The 24,083-nt window shown below is 38.5% G+C and overlaps 1 long non-coding RNA gene across 1 annotated transcript; it reads right to left on the bottom strand.

Moving 5' to 3' along the window:
- Positions 1–881: 881 nt before the first annotated feature.
- On the bottom strand, positions 882–23,863 carry LOC135451886 (uncharacterized). The gene is made up of 4 exons (XR_010441459.1): positions 23,796–23,863; positions 15,252–15,366; positions 9,787–9,927; positions 882–2,238 (listed from the first exon to the last, which is right to left on the bottom strand). It is a non-coding gene; the product is annotated as an uncharacterized LOC135451886 (long non-coding RNA).
- Positions 23,864–24,083: the final 220 nt, after the last annotated feature.

Raw genomic sequence — 24,083 nt, 5'->3', positions numbered from 1 at the left:
CATCAGTGGACTTTTCACCAGAAACTGCTACTTTGCAATAAATATTGTAGAGGGTGTTTCTGATTCAGCTATCATGGTCCCCTGGATTTTCATCACATGTCAGGGTGGAATGTTGTATCAGTTCCGAGGGGTCTTTTCTTACAGCCCAGACACAATGGATATGTAAGACCTTATCTCCCATTTTATGGGGTGAAAAATGGTGGTTTTCCAAGAAAAAAGTAAAATTCCCAGGAGGTGGTTCACCATTTGTAAAGACTGCCCTATTTCCCAGGGACATGCAACTTGCTAAAAAGGAATGGTATTGCGAAATGAAGAAATTGTAACTGTAATTTTAGCTATGTCTTTTTAAAGTAAAAACCAAACCAGACCAAACCCACTCCAAGCATCCTGAAGCAGCATGAACTATGGTGATATCTGTCTGGGATAGATATCATTTAGAAATAAATCAAACAGCTGAACTGAAAGATAAGTCAGAAATTCAAAATAAAGCAATGCCAGACAGCACAAAAAGAGTTACTGCTGCTCCATTCAGTTACTCTGGGGATACCCAGACAACACTAATCATTGTAGTAGTCTGAAGATGTTCCCTATAAATCTTATACCCTTTAAAATAAAATATGGGTATCTTCTTTTCCCTATCAAAGATTTTCTGTTGGAACTCATTTACTCAACAAGAGCCTTTTACAAATGATGGTCCTGCTTTTACAACAGAAGAAAGCCATAATTAAAGTGGTGAGTCATCTCTCCACTGGGTTTCACAGGAAACCCCTTATTACTTTAAAGCACCTGCTGTAGCTCTTCGACTCATTTCCCAGAGAAGAGTTGCAGATACAGATTGGTTCCAAGTGGTTCCCATAAAAGAATAGACCAGTGAACTGATTTTACATAAATTTCAGTCTTTATAGTTTCTCTTCCTCTGCAATTAATGAGATCTGGCTGAATCCCCAGTTACTTCTGGGTCGTGATTTATAAAGCACAAGTTGAGATTCAGATTTTTCAAAAATGATTTCCCACATTTTCTTGTTATTAACTCATTTCTTACAATGCATCTCTCCATGTTTCTTCTTCTTGGAACTGGTCACCTTCAATCCGTTACAAGATGGTTTTAATTATTAACAGGAACATGCTAAAGTGTACTGAAAAGTATTTAAATACTACAGCATGACAAAATTACACGGACATTGGCTATTTCTCTATTTTGATAAATGGCTATTAACTATTTAACTTTTCAATACTCAATATTGAGTCCAATCAATGCAATAAAACAATCTAAACCATAACATTCTAAGATCAACATACTATATACTGCAGCTAACATTAGATAGACAAAAAATATTGTGTGCTCATTTGCTATATGAAATTTTAAAGATAAGAAAAATGTGTAAACAGCAGAAAGCAGAGCAATTAGTTTAGATTCAGTAAATCAATTATATCAGAACAAACCAGAAAATTTCATCCTGAAATATGCTCAAATATTCAGAGATTTCAAATATGTCAGAGATTTGGTAACTATTTTTAAGTACTGCTCTAAATGAACTATAATGATCAAATAATCCTAAACAAGCTGTGATAATTTAGGCAGATAAAAAATATTTCAGAATAAGGAAACTAATATTTTCATAGATAAGAATATTATTATAGAATCAGGATGTAGACAGTTTAGCTTTGGAAGAAGAAACAAGTCTTCATTATTCATGATCAAACACAGTTTGTATCCTCACTTTGATCGTGGTACTTTGCTCAATACAAATGTTCTCTAATAAAAGGATAAGGCCCAAACTTTGAAGCAACTGCTTAGAAAATAGCATGTTCTTACTGTGCCAATAAATGCAAGCAGAATAGGAATCAAAAGAGTTCCATGAAAAGAGGTAAGTTTAGAATTAATAAAAATCTAAACAGCAAGTAACTGCCCCGGCTAATGCACTACATTTACAAAATGCAGGGCTAAAGACAGCTTTTATTTAGAGTACAACATTTCATTGCAGTTGGGAAGTAAAATAGAAGGGCTGTTTTTTAAAGGAATAACATGAAATAGTTTCACTCAAACATGTGGTCTGGGAGCTAAACTTTTGCACTTTTTTTAGCTGACCCATGTTTGCAAAACACAAAAGATAATTCAGTTTGCTCAGAAACTCACTCAAACCTTTCTGGGTCAAATCTTCACCTTCGCCAGGGAGCATTCCCATTGAAGTCAACCTTTAGCACTTTCTCTTCTCGAGCATCCAGCTCTGGTGTATTCTGTGAGAAAAAAAGATCCTCAGATGTGTGTCTGCAGCGTGTTCTGTGGAGAACTGCTGCAAAAATAAAAATGGAAGCAAATACACTGAGTATCCTGGGTTGCTTTAGGAAGCTCACAGCTTTTATCACCACTGAAAAGGAATTATAAGTTTTTCAGAAGTAGCCAGCCTTCAATGTTTTGCTTCAGCAGAAGTGATACAACAAAAATGCATATTTACCTTTGACTTTTACCTCACTCTTGTTATTTATTTTTTGTTTGCATTTTTATAGGTCAGTTTTGAAAATAGTTGTGCGTTTGTAAAGTTCATGTGGGAGTAACCTCACTAGTCACTGTCACCAGGGACATTGTGCCCAGCAGACAGTGGATGCTGTCAGGTATCTCCTCAAGGCTTTGCACCTTCCTTAGAGGGTAAAGTCTTCAGGATTTGGGTAAAATTTTTTTATTCAAACTTGTATTTGCACAAGCTGTTCAGTGCTCAGCACACTGGGTGTCAACCTTTTGGAATCCCTCTTCTCAAGACAAAATCCATTTTTATCACTAAGACCTGCAGTCAAGGATTAATAATGTAACCATTAAAGTTTCTCCTCCTAGATGAGACATTCTCTACTAATCTGTGTCTGAACCTTGTCCTGCCTTTCTTTCTGTCCTTAAAAGTCAGCCAGCCTTGCTTCTCTCAAGTCAAAATGTTTGGCAAACAGAAACTCTCTGCTGCTCTCAGACCAGCTACTAATGTAACTTAATTTTCCATAAATAGCTTCTGCATCATCTAGATTCAGCTATTCCTGTCTGCTAATATTGTCTGCACACACTGACTTGCTCATATAGAGCTTCTCTGAAGTCCAATCCACTCCAGCTAAATATGATTTTTCAGGCTGAGCTTTATGCAGCAGCTTTGGCTCTGAACCAGAGCTGGAACTGGACAGCTGGAACAAGAACTGATCTGGCAGCAGGCTCAAATATAGCTGCTGTGGAAGCCTGTAAGATTTTTCTATATCAAATGCACACAGAACTGGAAAATAATCACAATAAACCATCTTTCCTAGAACTGAATGAAAAAATGCTGATTTTTTTAATAGTCTTCTCAGTCAGTCAAGGGTGAAAATTCTTTTCCTCCACTTTTTTTTTTTTTTTTTTTTTTAAGGAGAGTGAATTCCAGTCTTGTCTATACCATTATGGGGCAGACCCTCATGAAATTAGAGCACTGAAATTAATTTACCCAATATTTTGGTAATCCAGGATACCTCTGCCCCTTAATGCAGTGGTACTTACGAAGGAATTTAGGTTATAATGAGATCCTAAGTCCTTGTATTACATTTTACCAGTAGGATCAATTTAATATCTTAGGCATTGAGTCTAGAAAAGACTTTGAGGATTCATCTCTGGGCACACCCTATGGATGTGTGACATTCTCAGTATTTCAGACACATTTATCTAACCTGTTCTTAAACTAATAGTGGTCTCACAACCACTTTTTTGTTGCAGCTGAATATCAATTAGCCTTTCAGATGAAATATTTTCTCAGGCTGGCCTGTTTCTTATGTATTGAAGTGTTATTATTTTTATCTCATTTCCAGTACAGAGAAAAACATATTTTCCATTGAGGAAAACTGCTTTGCATGTATGTGAATCGTTCTGACTGTCTCTTCTTTTAGACAAACCCAAATCTTTCATTCTTGCATCTGCTTATATTTTTCAGTTTGGTTTGAGATCTCTCGACTTTCTTCACATTTCCTCTTAATACTTCCACAAGACAGCTCAAGGAATCAGAATCAGGTCAGAACCTGGATCAAAATACCTTTGCACAATAATTTAATGTCTGGAAGCAGTTAAAAAAAAACAGATCCAAGGCTTAATGAAGAGAAAAAGTAATAAGAAATAACATATTTTACTCCTTCCTCAGACAAGGTCCATTCCTTTTTACCTGGGGAAAGATAATTTGATTACCTCTTAATCTCTTTTTCTCAATGCATTTGGATCTTTCACAGTTGTTGTGACACTTTTACCCCTATTTTGTGTGTTTATCCCTGTAACCACATCAGGAATGTGAGAGATTCAAGGGATTTCTGAGTGGTTGGGATGGTGCTGTGACAAATACCCCCCTGAAGAGCAGAAGCAGGGAAGAAATGATGTGTAAATCTGTCTGCTCTGCATTATCCTGGCCATTGGTTTTCTCACTGCTTTCAAGAAATACAGTGCAACAATTCAGCCAGAGTATTCTCATGCATAGTCAAAAAATGAAACCATGCAATTCCAGAAATATGAACCATAAGGGGCTGATTCCTCATCCATTTGAGAAATTCTATGTAAATATTTAATTAATTTAATGAATACTTAGTTGATTAAATAAATTCTGGTAGTGTAAGCTATAGAAGGATTAATTGTCTATACATTTCCAATAAAACTATTTTGTCTGATTGAGTTCTTAGAAAAATTTGTATTGTCTTTAATGCCCTAACAGAATTTCTTAACAAAATATTTATCCTTTTTTTTTAAATATGGTTGAGGATTTTCTTTTGCAGATTGTACAATTTATATACCTATATAAACTATGACTATATATTTGAATACTTTTTGGACTCTGGTGGAACAAGTAACTATTCCAAAACTGAAGAAATAGCAGGAGGAATTTAATATTGGAAAGGTGTGAACATGTGTCTTAGCAATGTGTTATCTAGAGGTTTGGAAAAGGGATTAATTTTAAATGAAATGAAAGAAAGCAACAATGTCAACATATCTGAGCTCTGGTGCTTCTCTGAGTCATGAAACTCCCAAGTTACAAGGAAAAGTTACAAATGAGACACTGAGAAAGAAACCAAAAGAGAAAGAAACCCAAACAGTTCTTTAAAAGACACAAATTCAAATTTTACTCCTTGATAAAATGTGATTAATTGCACACAGATTACTACCTACCATAATAAAAGACAATTATCTCACTAGTGGCCGATCGCAGGGAAGTAGCACAGAGAGGGAATTGTGCTCCAGATTACACCCATTCCTTCTGCATTTAATGTAAAAATATATGAACACAATTACACACCAATAAGTTATTAAATATTACACTGAATGCAATAACACATAAGATACCAGGATGTGAAAGGATTTGATGAACTGGCAAGCACCTGTATGTGCAGCTAATGCCCATTTGTTTGGGAGCCCCACAGGACGTGATGTGATTCCTAACAGCACTTGCTTTGTTTCCTCCATTTCCTCAGCTTGACCTTCAGCAGATTAACGTGGCATTACTCTAAAAAAGCTGGAGGAATGTAAAGAGGGGTTGTATGTGCACATTAGAGTAAAACAATGTATTGTGCAGGGATTAAAAGTAATAGATTGTGCTCAAGGGTATTTACATGACGTTTTATCACTCCTTGCAAGGCTGGAACATTCACAGATTTTGATTCTTTTGTTTTGGAGCATAAGATTACAAAGAGTATGAACTTCATCTGAGATTAACCAGTTTGTGTTAATTCAACTTCAGTAATAGGGAAGTTAGCCAGAAGTCATTAGAAGACAAAAGTCTCAAACTTAGACCACCTTACCTGTGGACAGAGACCTCTAAGAGGTGAGAAAAACACAGTGGAAGTTACTTTCTGGATGTTCCTCCTAGTTTTGGCTGGACATTGTTTTGTACACATACAAAGGACCACATGATTTCATTCCCACCTTACCCACATCTTTCTATGATTCTGGCAGTAAATATGTCTCATGTTTATGTACCAGATTCTTAAAAATGCACACATATATCATATAAAACCGAGTATTCATAGGAATGGCATTAAACCAGACAGGATCTGTTTTCCCTTCACTGGTCTGATGTACTCAGGGCTTCATAACAAAATATTACCTTGCATCCATTTTATCTCTTGTGAAGTCATTTCAGAACACACAGGTGCTTTACATGTACAGCTCTGCAAAGTGCATTGCTTTGGTAAGACAGAAGTGTAAACACATGACCAAAGCAAATGGAACCGGCTCTGTACCATGTCAACATGTGCTAAACCCTGTCCTTCAGAGAGCAGTGGTTTTCTCCAGCATCTCACTGACAACTGCACAGGGGGGATTAGTCTAATACTGTCTGCCTCACAGCTCAGGTGGAAAAGTGTCATGGTTCTACACAAATAGAAGAAACCTTACCAGGACTGAGCCTAGAAGAATTGGGTTTTTATCCTCTAGAAAAAAAAAGGCCAAATTTTTGTTCAGAGCACAGAGAAAAACGTTAGCAGCCTGTATGTTTCCCATACTCCCAGACACAGGGAGATTCTCAATTTGAACAATTTTGGAGGTGATGGCTTGTATTTTATACTAAGTGGTTGTAGAACTATTTTGTCATGGCAGAAGTCTCTCAGGCACTTTTAAAAGCTCATCTACATAAGGCCCAAATTAACAGACATCTTAATTCTTCAAGAACAGAATAACAAAACCTGCACTTCTGCTTTAAACATATAGAAATCATGCAGCTAGAGGGAATTCTATCTTCCTCATTCTTCTGTGTTTGAAAATAAGAGTATGGAAATAACCCCTAAACCCTGGAGCTTGAAGACTGAGTCTTCAGTTTCTTGCTTGAATCACAATTGAATTACCATATAGGCTTATTGTAATATTATAAATACAGCATTTATTCTAAGCTGTAAAATAACTACTGAATCATTCTGTGCAATGGTAGAAATAAAAGCTGCTAAACTGTATTTGAAGCACATAAAACACAATTAGAGATGCAGATTAGCCTTGAGGAACAAGCTCAACAAGAAACCAAATGAATCAACTTCAGACAAGTTTCACTAAGAGCTTTATGATATTCAGACTTCAGCAGTGTTGCTCTCCAGAACAGATAATTAAAGAATTAAGTCATGGTATCTATTTGCCAACTCTGGCACTTCTTGGTCTGGTATCATGCTACTCCCATACTCATTTCTGTACTAATATATATCAGCCAATTTGGCTTTCACTTCTCCAAACAAAATGAGGTAAATTAGTCATCAGGGAGTAGGGAAAATTGTAGCAACTGCATCCTGCAGAAACTGTCTCTATGAGTTGTTACAAGTACTCACATCCTAAACTGGAATCTACCCTCTGTGGTTAAACTACAATGATTTATGCCAGATAAGCGTTCTGGTCTCTGCCTGTAAATGTGTCTCTTGCTCACGGGCTCAGGCTGAGCTCTTTGCAGGCTCAGGCACAGAGGAGGACAGAGAATAGGAGATTACTGTGCTCACTATTAACATTGTGCAAAATTAAACTGGAAGGGACCAATAAAGTTTTCAGCAATACCTAACATTCAGTTTGCATGCAAATTCCATTTCAGGATAAGGTGTACCTGAATGAGCCAGGTCATCCCTCTGTCTGATCTTTCTTGATACTCTACTGTGGACAAACATAAGTGACCAGAATGAGTGAAATTCAAGCCAGGGTAGGAGGAGGGAAGCTACATCATTTCCCCCTGCAAAGAACCAACCCACAACAAACAAAAATCAACCCCAACAAACTACAGCAAGAGAGACATCAAAACTTTAAATTTAATTTAACAATGCGTTTAAGTGACAACGCAAGAACATATAGAATATAGTGATCCAGCAGAGCTCTCACTGTAGACAGGAACTGCAGATAACTATTGCCACTGTGCTATCACCTCCTTTCAAGTTCCCAAGATGCCACTGATCAAATGTACAAGTAGTTTTATTGGTAAGAACCTTCATGAAAACTGAGTAGAAACATTATTTTTAAGCAAGTGCTCAGCAAGTGGGCATCAATACTGAATTAAAAGTACTTGGCCCAGGTTTTTGTATTTTTCTGATAAGTAGTTCAGAAGTAACACTCCTGTAAAACTGACCCCAGGCATTCCCTCACTGGCTCTTCAACCTTTTCACTGGGTCAAGGATGTGATGTGTAAAAGAGAGAAGGATGAATGTGAGCAGCAGCTTTCAGTACTGCTCTGACCCCCACTGGGTGGGATGGGCAATTTATTTATTGTTTGCTGCAAGACAGATTAGAGAAGGTCTCATATGTGAGATCCCAGACAGTGTCCTGACTCAGGTACAGAGAGAAAATCAAGTGTAGTGCCTGTGTTCAGTTGTCTGTCTGCAAATGGAGATGGTGCATGACAGCTTTTCACAAGTGACGTTCAAAATCACTGATACAGAGAAAGACTTTCCATTGATTACAGCAGCCTTTGAACCATGTTATCAATGGGACAAAAAAGAAAAAACAAATAAAGGAACTAGCCTATGTTTAAGACAATGGGGCACAGAGAGAGGTGTTTTTTAGACCATTGAAAAACCCACCTGACCTTTATGCATATTTTGCTTTCTTTCAGAAAATCTTGGCTTTTCTAACCTAAGTGTCATGGGGTTTTCTTAAGATTTAAATACCCAAGGAGTGTTGAAATGGGATCTAATCTCATAAATCACCCAGGCAGTTCTGCAAGCATTGACATCTTGTTCCTTAAACTGAGGTGAGGTTCAAGCCTGGTTAGACAACTCCAGTGTTCTGCATCCCACAGTGTTCTGTCAGCACCTGCCTCTTGCTGCCCATCAGGCAAAAGCTGGGTTCAAAGCTGAACCATTCCTCGGGGATAATTTTACCTGTGGAGCTCAACACCATTTCCTGATTTCTCAGCCCAGGCCCCTGCCTCCTGTTTATGCTTGGGTTTTGAAATTTAATTTGCTGTATAGCACAAGCCTCATTGACTATAGTAGCACAAGCCTGGTATTTAAGTAAATTAGTTGATAATTACTTCTAATGTGCAGCTAAGTATTTATAGGAAATTTGGATTGTTTTCTTTATCTTTTGCTAAAATGCTGTTCAAGGAATCTAGATGGCATTAATTTTAATTAGGAGGATATTGTTCAGAACTAATAAAATACATGAATAATAACATTTTTCTGTTGTTAATAAAACACATGTACTTTTGCATTTGTTCTTTTTCCTTTAAAATGTGCTCTTAAGCTGCAATCAAATAGGTGCCACCTATTTGATTAATAACCAAGTATGTTAATTTTATTTAATTTCACCATTTTTGGACAGAATAGTCAGCTCCCTTATTCAGAAAAATGAGCTAATTTGAAAAAGCAAGAACTAATTTCAGACAAGTGCTTCCACAAGATGATTTCCCCAACTTGTGCATGCCCTGTTTCCAATGACTTAACAATCACATTAACTTTGTGATGGCTCCACTGCACTGCTGGACAGGCTGATGGAGTGACCTAGAGATGTTGTTCATCCAAATTATATTCCAGCAAAGCATTTAAGTGTATGAATACTTTAACATATCTGTACTCCACTAAAATCCATCCAACTACTCACAGGTTAACCTCTGTGTGTGCTTTGTTGGACAGAAGCCACAATTACCAACCTGCTGAAGTAGACCTTAGTAAAATATATTGAGAGGAAGCATCTCTGTGAATAAAAATAACACTTTGGGAATATGTTAACCATAAAATTACTAGAATTTAATTTTCTCTATCATTATAGAAAAAGGAATTAAAAAATCTTTCCACATTGGTCTGTGTAGTAATTCTGAGCTGACTCTTGAGACTTGATACATAACTCACCCCCATGGCCTTTCCAGTGATGCCCATCCTCAGCCTTTTGGTCTTTCTCCATTTGAACACAATTCTCTGTCTTAACTGTAGATACACAATGTAGTAGGGTCTTCTGAGACCTCTTGAAAGGTCTGCTGCTGTTCAGTCTCTCTGAAATAAAGCACAAATATTGATGCTTTCATTCATGAGAGTCAGCCAAGATATAACACAACTTTTTTATTTGCTTTCCTTGAGAAGGGACACTTGAGATGATGCATGATGGTTTTTCACAAATGATGTTCAAAAATCACTGACATAGAGAAAGGCTTTCCATTTATTTCAGCAGCCTTTGAACCACGTTATCAATGGGAAAAGAAAGAAAAAACAGCATCTGCTGGTGCCTTTGGGGCTTTTTAATATAGTATCTCTTCTTTTCCTTAACTTTACAGAAGTCTCCTTGCTCCTGGTGATATCCCACACCTGCCATGTGTGGAGCTGGTGCAGTGGAACAAAGAGGAGCCTTTGCAGCAGCCACCCATCATGCTACCACTTCACCATGAACTAAAGAGAAGCAAGGAGCTCTGTGAAGAAAACTGACATTTTTATTGGTTTGGAAAGTACTTAATCAAAACTATTAGACTTTGGGTAAAATTCCAATATGCTGGCTGAGATTAATTTTATATATTTTTAAGTAATCTGATTATCCCATTCTTGGCATGCACTGAACATGTACTATGTTTTTCTTTTTCTGTGGTTCTGTTCCTCTCTGAGCTGACTTCTAACTTAAACAAACCTCTTGTATTTCACACAAGTATGCAGTAATATAAGTATGCAGGTCAAGCAACTTTAACATAAATGGGAAAATAGAAATTATTTTTCTTACATGCGAGTTGGAAATGGTGGAGTCTTCAGTCATGCTCCTTCAGTGGACAAATAGGACAGACTGAAATCTATACTGAAGGGTATATTAAATATTGGATTTATATCAGAGAGAATGGGAGAGAGATCACAGAGTAGCACCCATGATGTTTTTGCTATTACAGCACACGAACTGTAATGAAATTATTTTTTTTATTTAGTCTCTCATCTGTGGATGTTCATTGCCACTGAGCACGTTCACTGGAGCTGGAATAACTCCAGGGGGGTTACTGCACACCTTTTGTGTCTGGGCAGGGGTGGAAGTTGTGTTCCTTCAGGAGCTCCTGCTGTAGCTCCATGCTGCAGGGGCAGAGGGATGCTGACAGAGTCAGGAGCCCGTGTGGCACTGGAGCTGTGGCTCCTGCCTTCCACAAACCAGGGCTTTTCCCCACAGAGCCACAAAAGATGCTACACTGTCAAGAAGATGCTATTTACAGACAGGGCAAATATGTAGAAATAAAAGGGCCTCAAATGAACTGTAATCAACTTATTTTCACTACTTATACTGGCTTTATTATAAAATTTCCAGGTTTACTGATAAATTTTTCCTTTGTAGAGAAGCCTGGAAAATTGTGTTAGCAGAAGAGTGACCTCCCTTAGAGTTTATGAGATTGAAAACCTTACATAAACTATCCTTCACTCCACAATAGCTCATTATATTTCGATTGTATTTAATTTAAGCTGTGTGGCTTATAATCAATGAAGTTCCTCTGCTGAAGAGAAGGTTTTAGCTTCAGAACAAATACACAGCATTTTTTCATTTCCTTAATCTTGTGCTGTAGGTGGTCAGTTCCAACTGCTGCATTTGGCACTGGAAATTTGTCTAGTTTAAAGCCAAGTAAAACAGGCAGAGAATAGCTAAACTGAAAAATTGAATTTAATATGTTAAGTATTATGCTGCAGTTTACATAATATCAGTGCTCCCCAGGGTTATATATTATGGTGGTAGTGCTCTTTGACACAGATTGCTATGAACCAGGAGTGATCCAAGGGCAGGTAGAAACAGTAGGTTTGCTCTTGGGGAAAACAATATTGAAACAAGAACTGCACTTGCTGCTCTTCAGGACTGAACATTGATCAGTTCAGTGCTGGGGGCAGCCTGAGGACTTCCTTCACTTAGTAAGTTCTGCAGAACATGGCACAGCTTGTCCTGTGCTGGGAGAGCTGCAAAATGGCTTTGGTAGGAAAAGCCCTGGGACACATTTCAGTGCCTGTGGATGGCTAGGCCCTGGCAGGGAGAAACCCACACTGATCCACTGACCCATTATAACCACAGTGCTCCCTGGAGCTGAGAACCCAGCCTGGACCTTCCACCTCTTTGATCCCTCTTTAACTGTCATACTCATCAGTCTTTTCATGGACAAGCTGTTTGGTTTGTGTACTGCAGCAGGTGAGCTCTCACTGACCAATTCTCAATCAAAAAATGTGAATTTTGAAACTCTTTTTTTTGTGCTACTTTGTTGCTTAGCAGTGACCCTATATCTAAAACATTGGTGTCCTTCTAGGGGAATTCCCTTTTTTCAGGATAAATCTCAGAACTGTCCCAACTAACTGCAAAGGTCACAGCCTTGAGGGTGTTTTCTACCCTTGAGCCTAGGCAACAATAATCCTAACATGGGTTTAATGGGAAAATGGAAAGGTGACCCTGGCCTCAATGTTAAGGAGAGCTTTGTGTGGTTCATTCCTGGAGTCTGGATGTGTGCCTTTCAGGCCAGTCACAAACTGTTTAGAAAGCTCATAAACTGAAAGAAAGCACAAGAGGAATGAAAATAAGCAAATTTGTCCACATTTTTTATGACCAAAAAGTGTTACTTTGAACTTCAAATTCATGCCACAAGAACTGTAGCATAATATTCTATGTTTATGTTATCTGCTTGTGAAATACTAATTTCCTTGCAAATCAAGGGTCTGACTCTACTTAGAGTTCAAAGGCAAGTTCAAGAAGCATTTGGACAATGCCCCCAGGCACATGGGAATTCTTAGGGTGTTCTGCATAGGGCCAGGAGTTGAACTCTGTGATCCTGACGTGCCCCTTCCTGCTCATCATGTTCTGAGATTCTAGAAAACATTCTCACCATGAGAATTCAATGAGAGGAAAACGGCCTAAGTTTGCTATTTCTCCAGAACCATTAAAATGTTAAATGCTATAAAGCTTTTATATTTTTGACATCTAAGCAGAATAAGTAGATGAGCAAATAATTTTTTCAGTTAGCTGAGAAAAATGCTTGTCTTTTTAATATCTGAAAATGACAGCTTTGCAGTTCTATTCTCATTTTATCCATCACTTCTAATTGCAGAGTAGAGTGCAACTTTCTCAACTGCCTGTAACTTCTGTGGTCATTTATTCCACTGCAAAAAGGGTAGAAAAGACACTACTCAATCCTGTTTAATCCTTAAACTGCCTATATTGAATTCTTGCCTTTTGAAAACTATATTTATTTTACTCTATCTGTGACTGCTATATTTTCTAATGGATACAGTTACACAGAAGAGGAAAACTGCAGTGCTAGTTAAGAATAAGAAAATGTGAAAATTCATAATGATTTATTTTTCAGTGCTCCCCATGCTGAACAAATAGTTTTGTCCATATCCAGTAAAATTCTAACAAGAAGCCTGCATTGGAGTCTGGGGAAATTATCATCCTGAAGAGTAACTTAGATCTCCAAAAATCAGCAGACTCTTGAAATAGAAACACCAGCTAGTACATGCAGAGCAGTATTTCTCTGGGCTCTCTCCCCTGCCCAGAATCAAATCACTTTGGAATTAAAGCTTGAAAAATGATAAGTTACAACGTTTAGGGGAAGAAAAAAAAGATCATGTCGGATCTCAAGATCTCAGTCCTGAGATGCTAAGCCACCGAGACCACCTTGGGGGGCTCGGGAGTCCTGGAATGTTGCCAGAAGTGTCTGGTGGCTGGACTTTGGTCCTACACAGGAGACGACAAGGATGAGGGCTTCACCGGGGTGAATGGTGAAGGGATTAGTTAATTAGTTAATTAGAGGGTGAGACACAGGGTTTAGGATTTATGTACAGGGGGGTTTAGAGGAGTAAGATGGAGGAATTGGGGTGTGTCCTGTCCTTCTTCTTCTTCCTCTTCTCCTCCATCTTCTTTGGCCACGGTGGCACCTTTGGATTGGTTATTACTGAGAGTGCACCGAGTTATAAGAATAAATGGTATTGGGGAAAAATGATAAATATTGTACACGTAACAATGGGTATAAAGATACGTGGCTGCCCGGGAGGGCAGACAGTGTGCTCATGGCTGACTGCTGAGCAGATCTCTGTTCGGCTGAAAGAACATCTTTTAGATAAACAATTAATAAACATAAAAACCGAAAGAAGAACTGAAGCCTCTTCTCGTCCTTCGATACGCGGGCTGCCCCAAGGCCACCTCGGGCCTTTCCAGGCCCCTCAAACAGCCGAGATAACCGGACAAGATCACTACAGTACAGGTCAATGAAAGAAATGATGAAAATACAGAAAGATATTCGGAATAGTTTCACAGCACCAAATTCACATTAGCTGATTGGTCATATATAAATATTTATGACAGAAATTGCAGGGATATGTAATGCAGGGGTGGAGCTGGAGAGAAAGATGATCAGATTTGTGTGTGTGACAGGACAGGCTCGTTCCTGCCATTCTGGCTGTGCACCTTTCCGAAAGGGGAACCTTCTCATTGATGGCAGTAACTGAATGTAGTAAGAGCCAGCCCTGGCTCACCCAGGATTTCATTTCATGCAAAGCTGAACAGGCTGGGGCAGGGTTGGAAAGGTTATTACAGAGGGTGCATCAACTTCTGAGTTTCTCACCATGACAGGTCAGGGAGAACCTGGGACAGAAGGAGCAGGTAAGAGCAAGTAGAGATACTCCAGCTCATAAATTCAGTATATTTGTGTACCAAAGTGGGCATGGAAGAAGTTATAAAACACTATTTCATTAAAATTAATTAATATTTGAAATTTATTAATATAATTATTGATATCATTATTAATAATTCATGAATACATTTATTCCCTTTACAGTCACATTTCTGGTGTACTTACAGCAACTTAATTCTCCTTTTGTGGGTTTGATCACAAAGAACATTGATTATTTGGAATGACCATTCCTACTGTCAAGGCTGACCGTATAAATTTGAAATTGATCAATCACTATGTTTTCAAAAATGGATTGGTGTCATTCTTTGTTTCATTCTCTATGTTTTAAATTAGGTTTTTCTGTGTCAGATTTAGGTGCATATTTTCCTGCTTCTGTTTCTTGAAAATTGAGCTCATATTGAGCTCACCATCCACCCAAACTCCTTCACCCCCTTGTTCAGGACTGCATTGCAGCCTCTTGTCCCCCAGTTCACAAGCACATCCAGAATTACACTATCCCAGGTGCAGAATCCAGCATAATTGTTCACAGTAAAATTGCTTTCTATAGAAATAAGCAAAGAATTATATCAAATATATACCTTCACTATTCTACACTGAACAAATTATGGTGAAAACATGTTTCCAAGCTGTGGGATAAGAGAGAATGAAACCTGCTGTAAGAATTTTGTATCACAGCTCCCTGCAAGCTGAGCATACCTGTTAGCTGCTGCTTCCAGATATTTGTTGATGAGCTGATGTTGTCTCATCGTTATCCTGACATTTGTAATTTCTTTCTTCCAGGATAAACCACATCTTTCTTTGTCCAGCTTTTCTAAAAAAATACATAAAGCAAAGATATTTTTCTAAGCTAGTCAATGGATATGCTATGATAATGTGTTTAAAATTCACTGTAAGTAATTTTGTTGATGTCAGTATTACGAGATACTCTATAAATTAAATTGCATTGTATTGTAAATCTGCCCAGTAGATCAATACATATTATGAAGTACCAAACTAATTTATTTCACCTTCCTCTTAAATGAAAACCTAAGTGGTCTGAGAATGGATTATTTATTAGAAAAAATTTTTAAGGAGAGAATTTGGTCTTTTTGGATAAAATTTAAAAAAACAGAATCAAGAAAGACAAGACAGATATCTGAAAGATTAATAATAATTTACTCTTTCTCTAACCTTGTTGCATGACAATTTTACAGTAGTAGAAGCACATCAGGGAAAAAGGGAGTTGATACTATGGCACTTTTACAGATATTCTCTGTGTCAGGTACCAGATGTCCCTGTTTGCTGGTGCTGACACCGCTGGCAGGAGCTGAAGGCACAATGGAAGGGTTGCAGTGCTTTGTCCTAGCCAGGGTCTGTGTGCATTTTACACCTGCTCATCATGCCTGAGCTGCAGGGCAGGCTGAGCTCACCTGTGTCCATCCCTGCTCTCACAGCAGGGTCTGCAAGATGATCCAACTGATTGTTCAGCTGCTTAACATGGATATTAATTGAACATTTGGTAAATTAACCAAGTGGTATGGACATGTGTTACTTCTCTTCACACCTTCTTAAGTATGAGAGAATTCACTAAGACAAAAAACTTTAAACACTTTGTCCCAAAATTTGATGTTCTATTAACTTCAAAATGGGGTCTGGGATATCTTCTGGTGGGACGCATGTGAACTCTTGCACTGATAAATGCAGAATGCATTTGTCAGGTCAGTTCAGGCATACTGACATTTCCACAGCCAAATAGCTGCCTGCAACCTTTTAACTACCACAGGTACAGCCTCCTGTGCAGCTAGCACAGTCACCTGGATCTACCAGACTAAATATTTATACACATTTGAACTATAGGCACTGCATTAGACCAAAAGCTGCTGCCAGACTGGATCTCAGATTGGCATACTACTGCTACAGCTTGCTGAAATGAAAAAATTATGTTTGGGAGCTCTCTATTTTTAAACAGCTCAGTTTTCACATCTCTCAGATTGGGTGCTTGCCCCAGAAGTAATTTGAAATTACCTAAACCATTTACAATTTCTCTGTACTTTGGCAGCACTGTGATAAACGAATGATTCCTGCTAAGTCATAGGATACCATGTTTATTCTGAGATGTCTTGCACTTTCCATTTCAGAAAATCAGATCATTGTTTGCTGGCATTTGAACTGAACATGGCAAACTAATTTATGCTAGGAAACTCTGAATTTGTTTATTAAATGAGAGGGCATCTGGATGGTTCTTACTTATATATACACATATTCGAAGCAAAAGGCATTTTTAAAAAATTCACATTTAATCCTTTTTCCTGGAGTTGCAAGTGGTTGGGAAAATGATTAGTCTTCACAGTCCTTCCTTAAGTGCACAAGCAACAGCAAATTAATTGTGAAAACAAAGTATTAAGGTTACTGTACCCTGTTCTTTCAACTTATTTTTATTTCCATGGTTAGAACTAGGAATTATCTTTTCCTGTTCCTTCTCTTACACATCTATGTTGTTTCTCCAGGCTGTGCTTAATCTGTTATTTTTCTGCTGAAACATCTATGCTCACATCTATCATACTCTGTCATATCTCCCTTCTTTCATTGCTGCCAGATCTCCATCTCTGGTCTCCCTAAATTTCAAAGTCCTCTATCCAAATAATTTCATTAAACCTGTACTTAAAATATGTCCCTCAGCAATTTTGGCTCAATCAGCTTGACCACTCTGAGCCATCAATTACCCTTGTTTTATCAAACTGGGTTCAGGCTTCCAACCTTTATCTTAAGACATCTTAATTCTGTCTTTCTGCAATATGTCTGTTTCAATCTCCCAGAGGGAGATTTATTAAAAATATTGGGCATTTTAAGATGAAAGAATGCATCTGAGTGAATATTCAAAAGCTGCAGCTCCCTAATTCCCACTGAGAGTCACAGCCACTCCTTCTCCTTGCCAGGATGATCCACAGTCCAGCCTTGCAGGCTCCTTCCTCACCCTCATCCTGGCTTCTCTGCTCCTCCTGACAGGAGCCAACTTCCTCCCCTTTGTCCTAAACAAAATCCAGTGCCATCCAGGCTGTGGAGAAAGTTTGCAGCAATTTGGAATGCTGCTCCACCATATAGTCTTTCATTGCAAACACAATGGTTTTTAGGTTTTCCCAATTAATCACAGCACAAGTGAAGAGGTGTAAATGAGGTTATAAACCCAGAGAAACTGCTGCAGCCTAATAATGGCACTTCCAACAAGGACCTAGGGCTAAATAAGGGAGCCTCTTATTTGATGGGTTTTTCTTTGAAAATCTTTCTGTGTCAATCTGAAATGAAAGTGTGCCAAAATTTTTGGCAAAAATAGGACTTTGGCCAAATGTTTGGCTAGAGAAATTCAGGTTTTCCATCTTTTACTCTCATCTTCCAGAAAGTTATTCTAGAGTTCAGAAATAATCATATGAACCTTCATCAAAGTTAATATTGTTGCCAAAATGTTCCAGTTTTGGCACAATTTCAGCTGAAGCATAAAATGTTGTATTGAAAAAATTCTGACTGGTTCCATTAATGTCATTGCATTCATTAAGTACATATGTCAGTAGCTGAATTAGGTACCTGTTTGCATACATCAAATCATCCGAAATGTTATGAAGTCAAATTCAGCTCAAGGGTTGGTTGAGTAACAGCATCATAAATTTTACTAACCATTGATCCTAACTTGATGCTCATTATAACATGTCTGTGAAAAAAAACTAATTAAAACATCAGGAAATGGTCAAAACTCATATGAAAAACAATAGCAAACAAAAAAAAAAAAAGAAAGCATTTTAATTAACTGAGAATAATGCTTTAGTGGGACTGACAAATGAAATTTCTCTCCAATCCTAGCACACTTTTCTTATTTGAACCCATTACAGGATTATTTACCAAATGAATTAATTTTCTGTTCATAGAAACATCAACTTTTAAGTGACACATTAAGACCTAAAAATAGTTTAATACAAGGTTTTAGGTCACCAGCATCCTGTAACCAGGAACAGTTTCAACAAAAAGATATTTTTGGTAAAAATATATAAAACCTTTTTGAGGTTTTTATACTCATCTGATTTTTCTGCTAGTTCATGCAAAAGTAGTCAAGTCTTCTCAGTCTTGTCTGTCAATGTGAAGGAATAATGGAAGTTTTCCAGACAGCTACCAAAATAAATATATTCATTTAATATATGACTAAAATGGCTATTGTGGAGTAAATTCTAACACATTTTAACTAGTTCACTTCAAAATTTAGTTTAGACCTAGTTAATGTTTTTTTTTGCTTCTTATACGAAAGAGACTCTGATCTCAAAAAGATTCACATTGGAAACTGAACCCATTCAGTTCCATTTTGTTTCTCCCAGAATGGACTTCAGAATGAGTCAGAGTGAATGCAGCCAGTGCAGGGGGTCTAAGGAAATGGAAGATTTTGTTCCTGTTCAAACACCTTGGGCCAAGAGCCAGTGACCCAGGACCATAACCAGAGGATTTTTGAGTATCTCCTGGAATGGAGTCTCCACAGCCTCCTTGGGAAGCCTATGCTGGTCACCCTTGGTCACTCTCACAGTTAAAAAGAGATTCTAGCAGGAGCCTTCTGTGTTTTAGTTTTTGTCCATTGCTTCCCCCTGTAACTGGGCATCATCTTCTTTAGACAATTGTAAAAGATTCCCCCCAGGCCTATTCTCCTCTAGTCCCAGCTCTGTCAGCATTTCCTCACAGGAAAGATGCTCCTGTCCCCTCATCATCTTTGTTGTCCCTCACTAAGAGCTCTCCAATATCCATATCCCTCTTGTTCTGGGGAGCTCATGTGGTCTGGTATGGCATCGTGTTGAGTGGAGGGGATGGATCACCTCTCTCATTCCACTGGCAACACTCCTAATGCAGCCCAAGATGAATCAGCATTCCCTACTGAAAGGTCAGGTTTCTGTGTCCTAGTCCACCAGGACCTCTGGGGCCTTTTCTGCAAAGCTGCTTTCCAAACAGGTGTCCCCCATCACATCTTGGTGCTTGGGGATGTTCCTCCCCAGGTGCAGAAGCTGGCACTTGATGAAGTTCCAGAGATGAGCCCATTTATTCACTGTGGTCTCTCTGGATGGCAGCTACGCCTGCCCAAGGTACCAGCCATGCCCCCCTGTTTCATGTCCTCAGCACAATTCTAATTCATTTTGTATTTCTCTCTTCGTACAAACTTCAACACTTATGCTATTTTTAGAACTTTTTCAAACCATAAGCTGAAGTTTGAGGTCTGAAGAACAGTTTAGAAAGTCACTTTAGGCTATGGAAATCTGTATCTGAAACATGGTAAAGGAAAGATATAAAAGAGGTGTTCAAGAGCTTGCACTTGTCATAATTTTCACCACTACACGTATACCTTTATAAATATTGAAAAACTCAAGTCACTTTTATATCACTCAACCACTTAACTATGAGCACTCAACAGTTTCAGCTTGTATAGTTATCTAATAGAGATGAATTACCCTCTTGGTTATGCAAAATAGGCTCAGGTTATACAAAATAGGGGCAAAGGTCTCAGAAAAACATTTTCTTTAGCAAGCATTAGGATTTTATACTTAACTTCTTGCTCGGGAGAGGAAAAAAATTAAATGAAACACTTTAAAATAAATGTGAAGGATTTGCTTAACTTTCTGTTTGGGTTTCAGTTTTGGTGAAACACCGGACCGACCAATTTTCATTGCTTAGGCAACACACACTATGTACATAAATACATCAAACCTCAGATGCACACTGTGTCTGCCAGCACTGAGATCTTACCAGACCTGCCAAGTCTGAAGCAATTTGCATAAAACCTGAGGAACCTTGCATGACTTTCCCCTGCTGCTGATGCCTTCAGAGCACACTGCTGGGAAGACACTGCCTTCCTCCTGCTGTAAGGCCGTGCTGGGCACAGCTCCTCTCATCAGCTCAGGAGAGCCGGTTCTGTGGCTGCAGCCACCTGCTGACTCTGGGGATCTCATGTGCCGGGTTAAATGGGCACACAGACAGAGATCTGTGTGTCTGACACCAATAGCCCACAAGAACTCTGCAGAATCAGTCTGTAGATAGGTAATGATTAGCTAGAAAAATTGAAAACCTTTCTGAAGTATATTGTAAAGTAAAATATAACCCTCAGTCCCCCCATCAGTCTAACTAAATCATGTGCTATTTCAATTTAAATCTGACTGGAACCAGAGTTCACATCATTTGGCAGTACACAGTCTGTGGCTGAGGTAAACAGTGTCATGATTAACACAGAGAAAAGACCAACCAAAGTCTTCAGAAATCCGGCATAAAGAGAATCTTTGCCCTTTTGACATTGCTGACACGGTTTCCATTCCAAGAGCTGCTTTATACATTAGGAATGTGCCCTTCTATGTTGCATGGTGAGTAATCAAGTGTGTTTATCGTGGGACAGTTATGTGGAGTCCTTAATATCAGTGGGATTCCAGTTGGTGCAGGGCTTGGCTCATTCCAGGTTTAGGGCTTTGCTTTGGGTCTGTCAGAGTGTAAAGTGTAGCTAAATAAGAATGATAAAGTTTTACATTCTCTTTTCCATTAATTTTGCATAAACTTAAGAGAATCCAGGTGAATCAGGCCCTTTGTGCAACACATAACTTACACAATCTCTGGGAAAAATATTTTCATGTCAGAAGTTAGGTCAGCTGAAAACTTATTAGTGCAATTCCTGTTGACACATGGTAGAATCCCAGTTGCCAAGCTGAAGAAACAATTTCATGATTTTTATGTTGTTGCTGTACTGCAAGAGGTTTATCTATTACTGAAAGTGCAGATACATATGAGTATATAATAAACTGAAAATAAGTTACCTACCCCACTATATTCAAAAGAGCTAATCAAGTAGTACAAGAAAAATAAATGCAAATAAAATATTAATTAAGAACTAAAAGGATTCTAATTATATTACTTCCAGAAATAATTTAATTTAACCTGAACAGACAACTGGGAGCAGATACTTTTTCTTAGCATTTTAAAATTGCTAATTAAAATTTCCAGAAGGATATTCAAGTTTAGTGCCTGGATTTTAAAGATAAATAATGTTTGCTTCATTTCATTATGAATTTATCAAGGTTTATGTGATGCCAGAATGTAATATTGCATGTGCATTCTTTTAAAAATAATCAGATGACATGGATGCTGTGTGTAATACACTGTGGGTATACAGTAGTTTTCAATTAAGAAAATTTGGACTTTGGAATGTGATTCTGGTTACATCTATTACATGTTCTCATATAAATTTAAATCTACATTATTTATGGAATTGTTGGGAGATAACTGGTGTTTTGGTAGGATAAAACTCTAATAGTGAAAGAGCATTTTTTGTGTGCCCATTCCCACTGAGGGGCAACTTTACTATTTATTGGAAGAGAGATGTTCTTTATTCTCTGCTATAAAGACTTGATCCAAAGCTCAGGGAAGTGAGAATTACTCATCTCTCTATGATTTTGTATGGAGTTTACCCTTCAATGTTGTTTCCTACTTTACAACACATTTTTTATTAGACTTTTGATTACTTACATACACTGTCAAATGGAATGGGACTGCAATAATAAAGAAACACAATATTTCAAAGACTTCTCTGAAAAATGTTTACTGTTAGAAATTCTTCTTTTTACTATTGAATTAACTTCTCTCACCCGCTGTGGATGCAGAGGGGAAGAAAACTGTCAAATTAAAGCAGAAAGGATGCTATTGAGCTTCCTGCCCAAACCTTCCAGAGAAAATAGGAGAAGAAGAAACCTCCACTGATATCCAATAACACCAGACTCAAGAGCAGTAGCAGGGTGCCCTCCTCATGATAAAGTTAGGGAGGAGAAAAGATGCAGAACTGCCCTGAAAAAAAATAAATGTGTGGCACAGAGGACTTGAGTGTCCTTTACCCCTGACTGCTATGATCAGGAAGTCACAGAGCCCCTGACACACCACTTATATGTGCTTTTAAACTGTTTCCATAAAAACTGTGCAGTCCACATAGATCCTGCAAGAGTCAGTTTCCCTCTACATTCTGAAGGAGTTTCAAGAATATCCTGACAAGTAGATTTGGGTGTAACTTAAAAAAGGAAATTCAGAGAAATAGAGAGAAATCCTGTCAGAGCCCCCAGTAATTTGCAGCACAGTTTTGTGTATTGTCAGACACAAAGGCAGGTCTGTGCATTTGCACACCTGCAGGAGTATCCAAAGGCTGTGGAGGCAGAGCAGAGCTCCCTGGCTGCTGCTGTGTATCCAGGGCACAGGAGGGGCAAACAGCAGCAGAGGAAAAAGACACTGAAACATGAAGTGTGAGCTAAAGGGAGGATTTGAACTGCTCCGGGTCACTTGATGTATGGATAGGCAAAGATGACATTTGCAAATGCAAGTTATAGATCTGCAGTTTTCACTTCTTGCCCTTGCAAAGCCATCCTTTCCCCATCCAGCACAGAGGAAGAAGACACAGGACACAGACAGGTCACTGCACTGGCCTTTCTTTGGTGGGCCTCAGCTAGCCTACTCTATTAGCCTTTGCTTGCCTCCTCCACCCAAGCTTTAAATGCATAAACCCAGGATTCATAATAATATATAAGATATTTCTCATGTTTCATTATGTGGAATTTCATTAAGAAAGATTTTATTTCTGCAAGTTGTATCCATTAATGCAAAATGAATATTGCTATAAACTCATCTTAGCCTAATTCAGTATCACACTTTCAATTAAAACCAAAGTCAGTTGGGCACTTAAATGTTTCCTTTGATCTGAGCAACAGTGGTATAGTTTCCACTCTAACATTACAAGTTACTTGGCCATTTACAACCTTTTCCCCCAAAATATTTCATTTTCTCCACTGTAGGCACAAGAAAATTATGCTCTATCAGGTGTTGTGAGGATGAATAAATCTGAAATGTGAGATGTTTGGAGTCTACAACTAACCAGGCTGCATGAGTAGGTCAGACAGATGGTGACTGCCATAAATGAAGACTGTAGCACTTCAAGGAGTGCTCAGCAAAATGCCATTCCCTTTTGCCCTTTGAACCTGGCCAACTGCAGCATGAAGAACATTCAGAGGGACTTGAAACATATACTCCTTGCTCAAACAAAATAACTTTAAACATGATTGCCATACCCCTAGGGACACTCTACAGCTAATATGGCCACACTGTTAAATTTTTACCTGTCTGAATGTGCTGCAGCATATATTGCAGTTGAGACAGTCATGATACACAGAGTGTCACCACACAATTTCACAAAGCTTCAACTCATACACGGTAACACCTTACCTCTTCAGAAGGCATCAGCCCATGCAGAGGAACACCATGGCACTTCAGAAGGCTGCAAGTAACTGCCTGCCCTTCATGTTTAGCCCAGCCTTTTATCCCCTCCTTTTGATGCATTGCACCTGTGTGCCCCTCATGGTTCATGCATTGCACCTGTGTGCCCTCTGTTCCCTTTGGTGGTTGGTCAGTGCCCCTGGGCACTCCATGGCTCGTTGCTCTCAGTGCTGCTCACCTGCTGCTCACAGCTGTAGCCTATTTGGGATGAGGCTCAGCTGAAGCCCCACTCCCAAT

This window comes from Zonotrichia leucophrys, chromosome 9, assembly GCF_028769735.1.
Source record: "Zonotrichia leucophrys gambelii isolate GWCS_2022_RI chromosome 9, RI_Zleu_2.0, whole genome shotgun sequence".
NCBI classification, from domain to species: domain Eukaryota; kingdom Metazoa; phylum Chordata; class Aves; order Passeriformes; family Passerellidae; genus Zonotrichia; species Zonotrichia leucophrys.
This window is presented reverse-complemented; position numbering and strand designations above follow the sequence as displayed.